Source organism: Micropterus salmoides, unplaced genomic scaffold, assembly GCF_014851395.1.
Source record: "Micropterus salmoides isolate LMB-PRFRI ecotype aquatic unplaced genomic scaffold, ASM1485139v1 Ms_hic_scaffold_4, whole genome shotgun sequence".
NCBI lineage: Eukaryota > Metazoa > Chordata > Actinopteri > Centrarchiformes > Centrarchidae > Micropterus > Micropterus salmoides.
The window spans coordinates 13858696-13877058 of NW_024043372.1; the positions used below are offsets into that span (position 1 = coordinate 13858696).

General features: G+C 41.7%; 1 long non-coding RNA gene across 1 annotated transcript; it reads left to right on the plus strand.

Moving 5' to 3' along the window:
• Positions 1 to 1237: 1237 nt before the first annotated feature.
• LOC119885661 lies at positions 1238 to 3625 on the plus strand. The gene is made up of 3 exons (XR_005441375.1): positions 1238 to 1681; positions 1773 to 1849; positions 3054 to 3625. It is a non-coding gene; the product is annotated as an uncharacterized LOC119885661 (long non-coding RNA).
• Positions 3626 to 18363: the final 14738 nt, after the last annotated feature.

The following is an 18363-nucleotide window of genomic DNA, read 5'->3' on the forward strand; positions in this document are numbered from 1 at the left end:
TTGGCATGTTTTCAGGAAAAGCTGTGGATCTCAACAAACATCAGGGATTAAGTTGTAAATAACCATAATATTTTTGCTGTATTTTAAGCACCCAGCACCTTCAACAAACGTGGGACAGTGTTTTCACATAAAATTGGACATTAATGCTGCATTCCTGAAATCAACAATGGATTGACGAAGTGGCTCAAGAAGTCTATGAAAAAGTTTTGCTGTGATGTAGAGGTCCTTAAATACAGATCAAGTCACATACAAATGATTGTAGCATAATTGATTACAGTGCCTTAAAAACACAGTAAGATATTTAATTTTCGTAAAGAGTTAATATATTGTCTTTGCTGTCTAAAAGCACTGACAGTTTGTCTCATAAAACCCTGAAAAACCCCAAAAAAGGTAAAAGGTCTTGTTAGGTTTGAGAGTCTATACCTTTAAAACAGAAAATCAAACAGTAATCAATTCTATTTGAAAATATTTCTTAAGGGTTGCATACACAAACATGATTGGTGTTGTAGAGTGAATATTTGTTATAGTAGTGCCCTATAATCACCAACATCAATCCACCCTTGCTGAGCCCACTCATGGTCACAGTGGTGGTTCTAGACCATTTTTAGTGGGGGGGCCAGGCTGGGGCCAGTTGTTTTGTCAGAAGGGCACATTCAATCCAGGACAAAAGAGACAAAGGCAATTTTTTTTTGTATGTTTCAGTAACTTACAGTTATTGTTTCAGTAACAGGATCTTTTCAGTAACTTAGTTATACTTTTATTAAATTACATTACATACAAAAAAACCTTCCTGTTAATTTTAGCTCAAGTTACAGTACATTATTTGATGCAACACATAGACATTTTAGTGATCCCAGTTTGTATTTTGTATCCCACTACACATTTGTCCATTTTCATCCCTGTTATAAGTTGTAATGTGAAATATACCCAAAAAAAATACTTGATAGTAGGTCATCATCTGTGCATTATGGACAGGGATACATCATTTGGCAGACTACATGTCCAGCCTGGTAGAACCAGTAAGTGTTGTGGCGGCAGCCCGGCTGACGGTGAGTGTCCTGGTTTTTTCTCCTTTTTATCAGTTATTCTGCCTTTTCCTTGTTTTTCTGTTCCCTGCCTGCCTCCCTGTGTTTTCTCCCCTGTGTGCTCTCTCTCTCCCTCTGCTCCTGAGCCCAGCCAACTACCTGCACCTGCATCTCATCAGCCACCTCGTCAGCCTGCCACACCTGCCAGTAATCGTCTCATGCCTGCCTGCATTTCAACCCCGGTTCTCCACACCATCCTCGCTTGAGCGTTGTTGCTCCATACCCGGTGCCACCCCCACGTTCAGGCTCTCATGTTTCTTGTTTTATTCTCACATTTACCCCGTGCTTTGTCTCTGTTATCTCTAACCCTGTCTCTCTGTCTGTTTCCCTCCCAGGTACACTCACCCTCGTCCTCCGTTCAGTCGGCTGGGCTCATCCACCGGCCCTCTCCTCCTCGGACCTCCCTCACGGCGTCCTCCCTGTCCTCCCACCACTCCTTGCTACCTCGGCCCCAGGCTCCTTGGTTCCCTGTGCCTGTGTTTCCCCGATGTCCTCCACTCCAGTCCCTCTCACCCTTTTTCCCTCAATAAACCTCCTTCCCTCAGAGTGCTGCATTTGGGTCCTCTCTGTCCACACACCACACAACCCCGTAACAAGTAAGTTTTTGTGTTATTGTGTATGAAAAGTTCTGTTTAAATGCAATGCATTATTAAATTGTTATAATAATTGTTATAATTTACCCTTCAGTCTTTGATACATCATGAATGACATCCTGAAGTGTCAGCTGCAACATGGTCAAGTGATGTGCAGTTTTCATAGTCTGTGTAAGTAGCAAAACAGAAAATTAGAAATAACGCATTCTGTATGTATGACATTAACAACCCCACAATACATATTACCATTGAATACTGTGGCATAAAACGGCACTGTAGAGAATAACATTTTATGTATCATGATACAGCGCAACTACACTCCCTTTGTTTTCATATATTGGCTGTAAGGACATCTTACTCTATATGAACTATACCTTTTTTTCCAAGTCTCACCGTGATCTGTGTTTAAGACTGGTAGTTTGGTCCTGCTGAGACACTGTCTGTGTCTCAAACTCATTCAGCTCAGCAGCTGTGACAACTTTTCTCCTACCTGTTAAAGAAGCGATGAGAGAGATGTTGGCTCTGACGCACACATACTGGAGTTTAGATTATAGTATTCTAGAGGTAACTCCAAATGGAAAACATGATTTATGAATATTCTGAAGTTGGATAAAGGTGTTATATTAAGCTATTAGAAATATTACTACATATTTTCTTACATCATCTCCTTACTCAAGAGCTGAAGACTGTTGGGCTCATCCTCCTTTAAAACAATGCAGTAAGGATAGGCACTTTGCAGCAGCAGAGTTGCTTTACTACTTTGATCTGTAGAAAACATTAGACATAAGAGTGTGGATGGTAAATAATACACTAAATTGTTTGCATTAAAACTATAATATCAATCACATAAACTAAAATGTTAATAGGCTACAAATATCATGATTTAACAATAAATAAATGACATAAGATTGAAAACAAAGCAAAAAAGGCTGTTTTTGTGCATGGTTATAACATAGAATGGGACAGAACAAGCAAGTGAAACATGTCAGTAGCCTGCATTGTGAACGTTTAATATACACAGAATATTAAACAAAACTCTTGCTGTTGACAGAGAAAATTGTGGTGTTCTCATAGAAACCTGGTCCTGATAAATTAGCACAATAGCCATATCTGCCAAAGATTAAAAAAATATTGAATAACTAAAAACTGTACATGGTGCTGTATAATGCACAAATACTCTATGATTTATGCCAACTGTGTGACCCAAATCAGATTTTCTTTGCTCAAATGTGACTCAGATCAGATAACGTGACTGTGACAAGTTAAAATATAACACATTAAAATTTTAATATTGATTAAGTATTGTAAAGTCATGGTGATGTTAAAATGTTTACTGAGGTTATAAAACGATAATTAATTGGCAGAAGTTTATTAGAATCTCCTCAGGCCTCCTGACCAACCTTTGGAGAGGTTCCGCCCTCAGCGCTGGCCTCCTGCCCGATCTCCTGAACTGTGTTACCTGGGTCGTCCTCCGGGAAGGCCTCCCGAACCCGGTTTCCCCCCCTGGTCTGCCTGACCTCATGGGTCGTCCTCCGGGACGACCACCTGAACTGTTTTGCCCTCCTGGTCTGCTCGGTCGACCTCCGGGTCGGCCCCCTGAACTCTGTATTCCCCCTTGCTCGGACCTCGGCCTCCCGAACTGTTCTGCCCTGCATGCCAAGTGCCTTACCTGCCCTGTTTCCTGGGCATGATCTGCCTGTTGGGTGATTCCCCCGGACTGTTTTGTTCCCTAACCCTGATTTGCCTGTTTTGTCTTCCTCCTGGACTTTATGACCCCCCTGCTCTGCCCTCAGGCCACCTGCCGGAGAATTCCCTGTCTACTGCCTGGCCTGTCTGGGTTTTGTTTTTCTGTTGCTACCTTTTGGATGTACCAGTTCCTGTCCTCGTGAGTTCTGTTCATGCCAGTTTGTCATGCTTGGGATAAATAAACCCTGGAACTCAATCTCAGCTCAGTGTCTTGCATTTGGCACACTGAGGTGAGACTCAGCGCAACAGCAGCAACACACAAAGTCTTCATAATGGCTCTGATGCGTGTCTCTCTCAGGTCTGTCTTGTATTGATATCACTGACCAATTATTTCTGTTTGTATCTACCCACCCCTGTCTGAGTGGGTACAGAGCCTAACTAAACTGAACATTCACCCTGAATGTTAGCATTTTCAGTAAGATTGAATTTGTGAAACAAACTGGCATGAGGCCGCTACCTTTCACAACCTGGGGAAAAGGGCCAGCTGGTCAGGTTGTGTTTCATGTCCGTTTTGCAGTTTCATAGGAGTATGCTGGGTCCAAATTTGGTCAAGCAAGACTCAACTGTTCATACTACACACTGAGTCTGAGGAGGTTTAAAGTGCTGTCGTGAAAACCGAATTGTGGGTAAAAAATACAAAATGCGAGTTGTTTTTCAGATGACTTTGTTAAACATACTGCTGACGAATAAAGTCAACAGAGCAGGCATACAGGGAAAGAGACAGAGGTGTGTGTGTCTGAAGGGAAAGGCAAGGTGAACAGATTAATGTAGTTGAGTAAACACTAAAAGGATGAGGACTTCCTAAAAAGTTTCAGAAGATCGGGATGAATGATAAAAGACTCAACATACTGAGGATCAGTCTCCCATTCAGACATCTAACATTAGCCGATTAGGAAGCACAATGAATGGGGGAGAAGTGATCTACAGTTTGTTGGAGGTGCTCATTGCGGTCAGCTGCTGTCTTGGTTATTTTGGCACTGTGAACCAGTAAAAGCATTCAGCAATCTACCTTCTGCCTCGTTGGCTGTGGCTGACTTCAGGGTTGGCTGTGTGGCAGTACCATTGGCTGTGGTGGTGGATGGACCAGTCAAGACTTCATTCCACAGCTGTCTCTTCATCAGCTGTGTGGTCATCCTTTTGACGCTGGTCTCAGTTTTGTCTCTTGCAGCTATGGCAGTGGACCGATTCCTCAAGGTGGATATCCATCTCAGGTAAAACATGTTTTTTTTGATGGTTGTATTGTGCGGCGGGAAAATAAAACGGCACTGGTAAGATTGAAATAACTCAAAAGGCTTTGATTATTACAGTCACAAAATTAATTTTTATTTAACTTTTGGTATACAACTTTGAATTAATTTAGTGACACTGTGGTGAGAACCCATAAATACAGATAACAATCATTACCACTTTATTGGCACAAAAGAACTGTAACACAGACATTCTTGGTTTGCGCTTGCGGCATGTTGTCTTGTTGCAATATCACTGAGTTTTGCTCCCATGCTTGGATGGTACAACCACGAAACTTTGTCTAACTCAGTTAAGTCTACTATTGTCTGCAAGTTTATTTCAGTGATCCCACTGTCATACCTGCCTTACTTGTTTCTTTGTACCCTGACTCCTCTGTTGGTGATGACTGTATTGTACACGAATGTCTGCTATACTATTCAAGGAAACCTTCAAGAAAAACCAGCAAACTGTATACAAAAACAGTCTCAGTTTGTTTTAATGGCTACATGACTATGGAGGCACTTTTTTGAATACAAAGATTGATACATTTTCTTAACTCATCAGCATGTATTTTATTAAGCTGTCTCATGTTTTTTATGTTAGAAATTCAGTTGAAGGTCCTATTTTTCTGTAGCTTATCAGAAACACTATTTTTATAGGTTGCTCCTAGACGTACATGTTTTGTTGTGGCCAGAAACTAAGTAAAAAATATTACTTACAAATGACTTTAGTCTATGCCTGCTACAGTGGTTCACTTTCAAGAATCTTTCAATGCAGACTAAATGTGGAACAGAGATTTGACAGAAAACAACCTGTAGGGTCACAGTTAGTTACCACAGCAATTGACCCAATGTTTTCAGTTCTCAAAAGAGTTAATGTAAACTGAGCTTCCCTCATGTCAGGGTTGACAAACTCAGATTTCACAAAGCCCGATTTCTGGAATAAAAACCAGAGCTACAATCATACAGTACAATACAGCCTCAGTTCGCTTTACAAAAACTGTTAACTCATAGTCCTTCTGAACAAATTACGCAACACTCTGATATACAGTAAATAAGTCAAATTCAGTGCCTCATGTTGCTATTGTCCAAGCTGCTGTAGCTTTCGTCAGACAGAAGACAGCGTGGTTTCATTTCAGCTGGTTTGGATCAATACTGTTAATGGTGCTCGGTTGGATAAAAGATACTGGCTCCTTTGGTTGGCCAAAAAGGTTCTCCAAAAAGGTTCTCTAAAAAGTGCCTCTAACAACGCAGAACTTGTCATTTGTGAACAAAAGAACTGCATTTGTGATTCTAAGCGGCACATTCAAGCAGTTGTAGGTGTGTGTGTGAAGAAAAATATAAAAAATACTGTGAGAAAATATTCTACAGATGTGCAACTCTCTTGTGAATATGCAAATTTTGTACATGACTTCCCATTTTTTGATACAGGTGTATGTGTTTTGCACCATATTCACTGCAGCAAAAATGTGAGCAAATTTTTGATTCATAGAATAGGATTTGTGCATCTGCAATGAATAACTTGAGGTGTAACTGTTGTATTGTTTGTTGGAGAGAGGGAAAAAAATCTGCAAGTTTCCAACTGAAGTATTTTTCTGTGATAATTTAATGAAACATACGTGACTATTTTCTACAACTACAAATTCCACTGTCAGAGGTGCTCAGTTGTTTTGCTCTAATAATACCTTTATACGGTTCCTTTAATGCCAATTAAATGTTCCACTCTCTGTAATAGGATGTGATGGTCAGCGGTGTCAAATGCAGCACTAAGATGTAACAAAACAAGTAGAAACAAGTCCTTTGTCTGATGCAATTAAGGACATTTGTAATTTTCACCAGTGCTGTATCTGTGCTATGATGCACTCTGAATCTTGACTGAAAATTCTCAGATAATCTATTATGTAGAAAGTTACACAACTGATGGTGGTTGCTTTCTGAAGGATGTTAGAAAAGGAAGGTTAGATATTAAATACCCAATACCTACTACTGTAAATCAGACAGAAATTACCTTTTAAACTTTATTTCTTAAGGGTTGTGCCTTTTCACATAGACATGATTGGTGTGAGTGAATATCTGTTGTAGTAGTGCTCTATAATCACCAATAATTAGCCCACTCTTGCTAAGCCCACTCCAAGGCAACGTGGAGGTGATTAAAAAAATAAAAATAAAAACTGTCTGCAAGACACTTGATGGGCTCTGTGTACATGTTTTTCAGTCTTCAATACATCATTTGTGATGATCCCGAATTATCGGCGTCATCGTCCTTAAATGACGGGCAGTTTTCATACTCTGTGCAGGAAGCAGAAAAGAAAATTCGAAAGTTGACAGTGCTGACAACATTAATAACATTACTTTATACAGTATATCACATTCTCTAATGTACGTAATATTAACAACCACACAATACATTTTACCATTGCATATTGTTGTGTACTATGGCACTGCAGAGAATAAAATGGTATCATGATACAGTGCCACTACACCATCTCACCGTGATCTGTGTTTAAGACTTGTGGTTTGGCACAGCCCAGACACTCTGTCTGTGTCTCAAACTCCTTCAGCTCAGCAGCAGTGACAATCTTTCTCCTACCTGTTAAAGAGGTGACACATTTGAGATGAAAGTGATGATGTTCTATTGTTTATACCAGTTTAACCCACACCACTGCAAGTGCTCTCACACACACACACTCACAAACCATAGTTTATGTTTTTACAGTACATGTTGTCAAAGGCCTGTTGGAGATAGACAAAAGGTTTCACACAGCATGTCAGGAGGAGGAAAGCACCAAGAATGACAAACAGTGGGGTCAACATTTTTAACAACACATTCTTCCATCCGCCTGTTGTCCCATCCCCCAGAGTCCTGTGAGTCCTGACTCTTCTCCTTGTGCAGTAGATCATTCAGCTGGGGAGACATCTGGGATGTATGTACAACAGTCCGTTCCAATTATGTGGCAAACTCGCCAGCATCAGGTCCAGTGCCATTCTGTTCATCTCTGGTATCATATCTGATCAGTTGTATTACCTTGCCTACTCCTGTAATCAGTGTGCCCACAGTGAGTGTTTGGGAGATTAGTGGTTCTAGGTGGTCTCAGAGACCTCCACTCCCCTCCCTCCCTAGGAACACAAGGCAGGGGAAAACTCAGCTCACTCACTGATCTCCATCTTCACCTGGTCTGAGGCCTTTTGGTTGCTTTGGCCCTCGTTTGCAGTAAGTGGCGTGAATCCAAGTTGCTCTTTCAGCCACTTTTACTGCTGTTTCTGTTGTTAACAGTATCTGAAATGGCTCAGTCCACCTGCAAGCCCGCCAGTTCTTTCTCCTGAAGTCCTTTACCACGATCCAGTCCCCTGGCTCCAGATCATGCAGTTTCTTTTCTGCGGCCTTTGGGATGGCGTTTTTGACCTGCATGTGAATTTCAGAAAGCACAGGGGACAAATTAGCACAATATCTTTTTCTGGGAGAAGTTGTAGAACCCCTTTGTGAACCAGTATCTGTTTATTTCCTGTGACATACTCCCTTTTGATACATGGTCTTTACCGTGTGTCAACTTAGCATAATGAGGAAACAGATACTTAGGCAGGCAGGGCTTCCCATCAGGCCCATACCACACTTTGTCAGAAAATGTGCAGCCTGCTTTCTTCCAAACAGCTCTCTCCTATGGACCCGCTCTCGCCTGTAACTCCTGCAAATCAGCAGTAGAAGTCAATGGTGGGTCAGGTAAAACAGTACATTGGGTGGTTAGTGTGTGTTTTGCTGCAGCCTTTGCTGCAAGGTCAGCTCTGGCATTTCCCTGTGAGACAGGATCAAGTTTGTTCGTGTGAGCATCACATTACACACGGCAATCATTTTGGGCAACAGCACAGCATCAAGTAGGTCAGCAACCAGTTTATGATGAGCAATAGGTTTGCCTGTGGATGTTAAAAACTTCCTGTTTGCCACCCCAAGAATAACGGCTGTCTGTAAAAATTTTGCATATTTACATGCCTCTGTCAGTGCAACTAACTACTGCTTGCGCAGAATAGTTTGAAGGGAGTGGTTTAGCCAAAATTGTCTCATGCAAAGTTGTTACTGCAAAACCTGCTCTATGTTTACCAGTTGCTGGATCACGTGATGCTGAGCCGTTCAGCATATTTTACCCCACTGTCCTGAACTCGAGGAAGCTGCTGCGATGCTTCCTTCATCTCGATGAATAGCCACGGTCTGTGGATCAGCTGTGCGCTTCCATCTCTGGACGGCACTTCCATCATTGGGGCTGTGACATGGAGGTTTGTAGGTAGATTCGAGGTTGGTAAATAAATCTTGTTGGATCTGGTGTGGTGCGGGCTGGATGGCTCCCCGTAAGGTGGTGTGGTTGCTCCCCCTCCCACAGCTGCAGCTGCTTGTTCCTGCCTCGTCCTGCGGGTAGATGGGTTTAACCACATGTTTCTCCTCCACTGCCTGTCCGCTTGACAGTGGCTGAGCTGATGCTTCCACTCCAGCTGTAGGTTGATCGATAGGTGGAGCAGGGTTTGGCCGAAGTGGCCGCGGGGGAACCGAGTCCAGGTCCGGATCTAGTTTGACACACTGAGATGCAGAATTGTTAGAGGGTACGGTCCCTGCCTGTAATTTTCTGTCCCTGCGGCTCGCCTCTCTCAGCCATGCTGAATATGCGGCCCAGTTAGCTTTAAAGGTTTTTCTCCCCCCCCCCTTTTTCTCTAACTGAACTCTCAGGGCATCTAATAATAATAATAATTAGAAATCATGTAATTAATATTAGGAGAAATCATTATTGAAGGGACTTGTTCCTTTTTTTAAAACCCATTTTCCTTCGATTGTTTTATAAATAACCCTTAATTCCCAGAAAGTAATAAAGAATTCACCTCCTATTTTGTCTTTTAAAATTTAGAATTAGGTGCCTCTTTTGTTTTAAATTTGGGAGGCTTGTTTAAGTCTTGTGGTATGAGGACCTTACCTTGAAACCGGGTGCCTGGGAAAAGATCGTTCACAGATCTACATTATCTCTGAATTCTTACGTGTTTCTATTAAATGTTAACAAAGCTGATAGTCGTAGGAAATCCTATCCCGTTTACAAAAAGCATTTGTTCAACATTCACACGGTCTGTCAGTTGTTGTTGTTTTTTTTCTCAGACGCAATTCATTCACACAAGGCTGTTTTCAATTCTCACTCAATTTTTTTCATACGCAATCCAGTCATGCATCTGTAGTAAACACATTCAGCAGTCAACAATACTGTATGTTTACTTTGTATTCCCCTAGAATAGCAACCTTAAGTAAAATAATATATATATATATTTTCCTTTTCCCAAAAAAAATAATAATAATAATAATTCTTCAATTTATTGCGAGTCTTATGACTCACAAACCCCTACTGTACTGTGGGTCCCAGACCCAAAAGAACTGATGCAACAGTAGGTCCCAGACCTATAAGAAATCCACTGCCCCCCAGTGATTTCTTGACTATAGTACCTTTAACACAAAGCTTTGCCGATTCACACAGCGGCCCCAGGCCTGCCCTGATGACACGTTGGTCACGCTCACCCTGAGAGGTAACGAGAATCGTTCCACTTGAACAGTCTACTCATCAAAAAGAGAGTGTTGCCTGCCAGGTTCTTTGTGGATTACAGCGGTGAGGGAGCCTCAGACACTCAGGCGTCAGGCCCTCAACGTCTCACCCGTATTTTGGAGGAGAGGTTTGAAGTCCCAGAGTCTCAAACTCTGGCCGTACGGTTTTTCACCTGCAGCTCCGAGTGTCCGAGTCCTCTCACGCGTGTGACGAGCCGACAACGCCAAAATTGTGGTGGGAATTGCGTGTTTAAATAAACAGCTCAGGCAAACACTTGTCTTTCTGTGAGTTTTATTCAAGTCTTCTGCAGAAGGACTCACAGCAAAACACATACGCCGTGTACATATGCTCGAATGAGTGAGGAGAGCTCTGTGAGCCTGTTATTTATCCAGCTTTAGGGTCAATCTTATCATCCCACAGAGACACATTGTCCCTGAAGTCTGGATACCACAGAGAACAGAGATATTTCGACTGTTACGTTTACACGGATTCAGTGCCCCATATCAGATGAGTCTCCCTGAGTCCAGGGTTACATGCAATATGTTTGGAATTCCCATTACAAGAGGTAACTCTAAATGGAAATCATGAAGCCAGATAAAGGAGATTACTCTATCTGAGACTTGGTGAGTAGTTTCCTTCAGTATTAGTGTCATATTAAGCTATATTTTGCTGTATACCACCATTATCGGTAATTTTTTTACATATATGTTTTATATCATCCCTCTGTTCTTCTTACTGAAGAGCATTAGAGTGTCAATGATGTCATCCCCCTTTATGAGGATGCAGTCAGGACAGCCACTTTGCAGCAGCACACTTGGGGCATCTGTGGATGTAATGGAGTGTGGATTGTAATGATACAATATATGGTTTAAGTTTAAAGTTTAATATCATAATCAAACACTACATCTGTATCAATAAATAAAATATGTAAAAATTATAATTTACAAAATATCACTAAATCAGAAGTGCAACAGCTCAATTTTAAACACATCATAGGCTTAGCATTATTTGCGCATTGTTTATAACTTTTTTTTACATTTCTTTCTCTAGAAATCTTAAAGAGGTGGTATTATGCTTTTAGGTTCAAATTCTTAATTAGGGGTTGTACCAGAACAGGTTCACATGGTTTAATTTTCAAAAAAAACATATTTTTCTCATACTGCACATTGCTGCAGCTCCTCTTTTCACCCTATGTGTTGCACGCTCCGCTCTTGAGCTACAGAGTGGGTAAAGAGAAGGGCGGGTCGTAAGAAACAAGGTAGTGTGATCCAAATCAAAGCCGCTTCAGACTGCAACCATAACCTAGCAGATGGTATAAGTTACTCAAGTCCACAACCACACAACATCATTGTTCCACATCTTACCATTAGGACTAAACGTAATCTGTACTCTGCGCATGCGTTGGCATCAGCAGCTACCTGTCAGAAGCTCCGTCTTAAACCTGACTCTTATCCAGTTTTAATCCACACTTTTACGTTACATTTTTTATATCCTTTTATCTAACTTAAGTTTTATTTGGGTTACGGATTTTAGTCGTCCAACATGGATTTTAAGCTAGTTGACTTGATAAACTCTATCAACGCTACTGACCACAACAAAGCTTCGGCGACTAACGTTATGCTAGCCGAGATAACTCGGCCCCATGAGGACTACATACTCCTTAAGAAAGCAAACAAAAAGATTGCTGACCTTATGGAAGACATCCGACGACTTTCAGAGGAACTCAAAGAGAAAGATTCCCTGCACACTGGCTTTATGGATGTGGCTTCAGTACAAGTCAAACAGATTGTTTCTCTTAGCGCAACTGCTAACATCCAGGACGCCGTACTACGGGACCCCTCTGCCCTTCCGAGGCTTTCCTCCTGCTTGACTCCAAAGCATCAGTCAACCTGGGCTGAAGTGGTGGTCCGTGGCTGCAAGAGGGGCTCGGACGGGGCTGCCTCTCCTCCGCACATCAGCCTCTCCAACTGCTATGCAGCCCTGTCTGACGACACTCCGGTCCATCCAGCGGATGCACCTGTGGCTTCGAGTCTCCCTGATACAGACCTCTTTCGGTTGCATCTCCTCCACCGGCTACATCTCCTGAACTGGCGGCAAACGGTGATCGGCTGGGCCGCCGGTGTGCTGCTGGGCCTGATTGGCTGGGCCGCCGGTCTGCCGCTGGGCCTGATCGGCATCCGTCATCCCGGTCAAAAACCTCCGCTTCCCAACGTAGGATCCTGAAGGACGCTGTGCTCAGACGCTCCGGAGGCCGTCTCTACCCGGCACCATCAGGTAGCCCTTCTCTCAGGTCTGTTACTGCTACTCCAACACAACACTTGGCAGCTCACACACTCCATCCTCAGTCTGCACGCAGTGTTGAAGCAGATTCTGCTCAGTGCTGCTCTGGAACCACACAACCAGCATCTCCTCGTCCCCTTTTCTCCCCAACCACACTAATAATTGGTGACTCCATAACCAGAAACATCCGTTTCTTTAACGCTACCACTCACTGCTTCCCCGGTGCCACCACAGCTGACATTTTAAAAAACTCCAGGACCTAATGCCATTGCTCCCCTCCTCCATCACAAGAGTGATAGTCCGAGTGATAGTCCGTGTGGGAAGAAATGACACAGCTCTTCAGCTGACAAAATCAGATTTTAACTGTCTTTTTAACTTTTTAAAGCAGTGTGGAAAGTCCGTTTTTATCTCTGGTCCCATTCCCACAGTTGGTCGTGGTGTTGGCCGCTTCAGTAGACTCCTTGGCCTCCACGACTGGCTCCAGTCCGCCTGCAGGGCTCACCGTGTGTTTTATGTCGATAACTTTAATATTTTCTGGCAAAGAATGTCTCTTTTTAAGACAGACGGACTTCACCCAAACAAACGGAGCTCAGAAATGTTAGCTGCTCACATACAGCATGTGGTGCGGTCCTCCCCTCAGGACTTACGTGAATGACTAATCATTCATGCAGCACATCTGGACACACCACCGCTCACTGAACAGATCTCTGCCTCACTGCCACAAACAACTGTCTCCACCTGCTGGCATGTAAAACTATCTGCTCCCAGCGCTGTTCCAAAGACTTCTATTCCTGTCATCATCACACATAGACCAGTAAACCGAAATGCACACATCCCACACAGCAATCATAGTAATCTTATAAGGATTAGGACAACTGCACAACTCCAGCACCCAAAACAAACTCATTTAAAATGGCTCTCTTCAATGTGAGATCACTGTCAATTAAGACTTTTCTTTTCTAATCTTAAATGATTTTATCTTGTCTGCAAATCTAGATTTTATGTTTTTAACTGAATCATGGTTGCAAATGAATGACTATAGTCAGCTAGCTGAACTGTGTCCGCCTCAATATGATTGTTTAAGTGAACCGAGGGTCAGTGGTCATGGTGGTGGGCTAGTGAGCGTGTATAGGAAAGATTTTGAATGTCATCAAGTATGCTGTGATGAAATTAACTCCTTTTGAAGTTCTCACTCTTAAAGTTGGAGGGCTGCAACCTATCATATTTGTTATAATTAATCGCCCCCCAAAACCGCCTGGAGGATTTTTTTCAGAACTTCCTAAATTTTTATCTACTCTGGTTTTAAATTATGACAGAATTGTTCTTTGTGGCGATTTTAATATTCATGTTGATGACCCCACCAATGTTAATGCAACTGACTTTTTAAATATGGCCACTTCTTTTAACTTCAAACAACATGTCAAAGGGCAAACCCATGACCGTGGTCATACACTGGACTTGGTTTTTACCCTGGGTTTCAGCATTTCCTCTGTGGAATTAGTGGACATGACCATATCTGACCACAGATGTATTGTTTTTAGCTGCGATTCGCCTGTTACTCATGCCGCCTCACCAAGCTCCGTGTGTTCTCGCATCTTTAATAAACAAAGTGTTTCAAAGTTTTGCACATTCTTTCAGAGCCAAAGCCAACACCTGTCTGATTCCAACACCAACAATCTGGTCGATAACTTGTCGTCACTAAATATTACTGCTCCTCTAAAGGTTAGGCCTACGTAAACCTAACTCCTCCTTGTGCCTCAGCTGGAAGTAATGATGACTATGAATTGTTTTTATCTTATTTTACCAATAAGGTGGTGTCAGAGCCTCTATTACCCCCGCAGCAACAAGAGAGTTTTAACCAGTTTTATCCCATCGACTTGTCTGAGCTTTTAAAAACAGTATCACAAATGAGGGTGTCCTCCAGCCCACTTGATGTAATATCTACAAAGTTTTTACAGAGAGTAATGGATTCTGTTGGGCCCCATTTGATCTCTGTTTTTAACAGCTCCCTATCTACTGGTTGTGTCCCTGATTATTTTAAAACGGTTTGCGTTCCACTTGGAACCAAACCTGGTTTAGATCCCTCCCTCCCACAAAAGTTTAGACCAATTTCAAAACTGCCTTTTATTGCAAAGATTCTAGAAAGAATTGTGTCCAAACAGCTGCTCTCTGTACAGGAAAATAACAAATTATTTGAAATGTTTCAATTTGGTTTCAGTACCACAGCACTGAGACTGCTTAAAGTCACCAATGACCTTTTAATGTCTGCTGATGAAGGTATGTGCTCAGTCCTGGTACTCCTGGACCTTAGCGCTGCTTTTGACACCATTCATCACAACATCATGTAAGACAGACTGAGGCACTGGGTGGGGATCTCTGGTACTGCCCTAGAATGGTTTTCATCTTGCCTGTCAAATAGGAAGTTTTGCGTGTCTGTGAACAACTATGTCTCTTCGTTCTGTCCAGTTAAATATGGTGTGCCTCAGGGGTCGGTCTTAGGACCCATTTTGTTTTCCTTGTATCTGCTTCCCCTTGGACATATTATCCATAAACATGGCATTTCTTTTCATATTTATGCTGATGACACACAAATATACTTGCCCATCAGATCCACAGACAATGGAATGCTGAGTTCACTTAACAACTGCCTTTGTGAAGTTAAAAAATGGATGTCAAATAATTTCCTCCAGCTGAACTCAGACAAAACAGAAATCCTGGTCATCGGGTCCCTGCAGATGGCAAAACAAATACTGCCATCTTCTGGTTCCCTAGTAAATCACATTAAGCTTGTTGCAAAGAACCTTGGTGTTTGGTTTGATTTAAATTTCGAGCAGCACACCACAAAGCTTGTTCAATCAACGCAATAAATATTGCAAAAATTCGATCTATGTTAACTTTTAAGGACACCGAGACCATTTTACACACCATCATCTCATCACGCCTGGATTATTGCAACAGCCTTTTCACTTGTTTAACCCAAAAATCTATTGTTCGACTCCAGACTGTCCAGAACTCAGCTGCCAGGCTTTTAACCAGAACAAAGAATTATGACCACATTACCCCTGTTTTAGCTTCATTACACTGGCTCCCAGTATGTTTTAGAATTGACTTTAAAATTTTATTGATCACTTTTAAAGCTCTTCATGGCCTCTCGCCTTGTTATATTTCTGACCTTTTAGTTCCATATACACCAGCACGTACCTTGAGATCCTCTGGCAGAGGTCTGTTGTCTGTTCCAGAGTCTCGACTGAAAACTAAAGGGGACAGAGCGTTTGCTGTCAGGGCCCTGAGGCTCTGGAACAGCCTGCCTGAGTCAGTGAACTCTTAAGTCCCTTCTTAAAACATACTTTTATAGGAGAGCCTTTCCCGATCTTATTAGACTTTATTTTATCCCTTTTATTTTATTCTATTTTACTAATTTTATATTTATCTTAAATGTGTATTTTAGTCTTTTCTTTATCTTGTATTGTTTTTTGGGTATTATTGTCTTGTTAAAGCACTTTGTAACTTGTTTTTGAAAAGTGGTCTACAAATAAAGATTATTAGTATTATTATTATTACATTGAATACTACATAGAAGAAGAGGGACTAATATTAATAGTAATATACAGTCTCCAAGTAGTCTTCTGGTTTATTATAGGTAAGAAGAGAAGTGACATTTGGACAACTAAAGGAGCACACACGTTATTTAGCAGGAGAGCCGACAGTCAGACAGAGTCGGGACAGACAGCTGACGGCAGATATCACGGATTTTGTGGATTTTCCCAGATGGAAGGCTATATCCTTAATGTGGGACAGTTTTCAAAGCGGTGCTGAAATTGTCTGTTTTCTGCTGGACAGGTAATTAACTTTGTCAGACTTTAGCATGCAAAAGGAAACTGTTGTTTAATAGCTTTAGCTAGAAGCTGGCCATAATCAGAGAGCCGTGACATGTTTCCCCTGTCAGTGGTGTCCTTTGGCTTGTGGTGTTATGTTAGTTGAATTAATTTCATGCAGTTTCTCTCTCTCTCTCTCTCTCTCTCTCTCTCTCTCTCTCTCTCTCCCTCTCCCCAGCGCTCTGTTTTGGCTTTGTATGTTATGTTCATGAGAAACAGCTGATTGCTAAAAGGCAATACAACAGCAGCTTACAGCATCAAAGCTCAGATCAGCCAGCTAAACTTTTACTGGGCTATGTAGTTGGATTGTAACTTCATGTAGTTCTTCTCCAGTGCTCTGTTATGGCTTGTTATGTGGACAGAAATCGTGAGACAAACAGCTGATGACTATTATTGGTAATGAAACGGTAACAGCAGGGAAGCTCAGATCAGCAGCTAAACTTCACATCTTACTGCCCTGGTGGAAAACATGTATTTCTCTTTACTGCTAATGGTGATATATAACAAGACCCTGTGCTTATCAAGTGACCAATAATGAATACTTTCCGAATTTGCATTAAAAAAAACTTATTGGATATTGCCTCCCACTGTGCACACAAATATGTAATTTGTACTTTCACATGCTAAATGCCCATTAAAAACGTTGCACCGTTACCACAAGCTGAAATTATGGCTGTCATTACTACTTTGTGTTTCTGTTGTATTTCAAAAAATTAAAGACATTTTGGTAATATTTGCATGCTTATCTAATTAAGCAAAGCAAGGGGAGCTTTGATCCTCCCCAGCCAATGCCTTTGTATGTATTGTGTGGTTTATAATCGGCTGTGGTGCAGAAACAGTGAGGCTTACATTGTCCTGGTATCTGTCAGTGGTCATACTGGATGCACTAGATGTGATAGATTTTGAGAATTTCTTCATTATCATTTTTTTCTGTGTTAGTCCAGATGAGCCAACTCTCCCAAGATGTAAAATAATTTATTACAGGAGAATGAGACATCATGTAGCACTTCATTTCTTCATGTGGCTGTTGTTTATTAATGGAAAAGTAACAATAATATTCCAAAAAACATATGGTTTTACATAATTTATTTAATTTCTTAATATATCTAAAAGAAACCTCATTTCCTGACTGGCAATCTCTTTTATCTCATAGATGACATCTTTGTCCTGTCTCAGGCACCGTAGCTATACTGCTGCAGCTTGGGTAGGGGAGGGGGGTGCAATTTGCAACCCTTACCACTAGATGTCACTAAAACGCACACACTTAACCTTTAAAGATTCATGCCACTAATTTACCACCATTAGAAGTAAAAAGATTGCTCACATTTTAACCTTAAAGTCAGCATCATAGATGTTTGGTGTGTCCGTAGAGTTAATGTCCACTGAAACACTTGGCCAAAAAACTGAATTCAGTAATGTTGTAACCAAACAGGCATCCGAGGACATGGCTGTGAGGTGCCAATAATCTGAAACCTTTCATGTGAATAAAAAAAATTCACAACATATTTCAGGAAAAAGAATTATAGCACAAATGGGTTCAGTAGGTTCAGCTGACGTTAGTCTAATAAAGCAGTTTAAAAAATACCAAGTTATAAATGCGGAAAGAGACTTACATCTGGATCTTTGTCTACTGGCTTCAGCAGCTTCTCGCAGGCCAGCTACACAGGCTGGCACACTGAAGTGAGACAAAGTCTTCATCATGACTCTGATGCCTGTGTCTCTCTTGGGTCGGTTTTACATTGACATTATTGACCAATTCATTTTGTGCCTTATCTACCCACCTCTGTCTGAGTGGGTACAAAACCAACCAAACTGAACGTTAACCTTGAACTTTAGCTTCCCTAGTGAGCCTTTATGTTTACTTGTCAAACAAACTGGCATGAGGCCACTGCCATTCACAAACTGGAGAAATGGGTACCTCTGGTCAGGTTGTGTTTCATGTCTGTTTTGCAGTTTCATGAGAGGATGTAAAACCCAGAGTTGACAAACTCAGT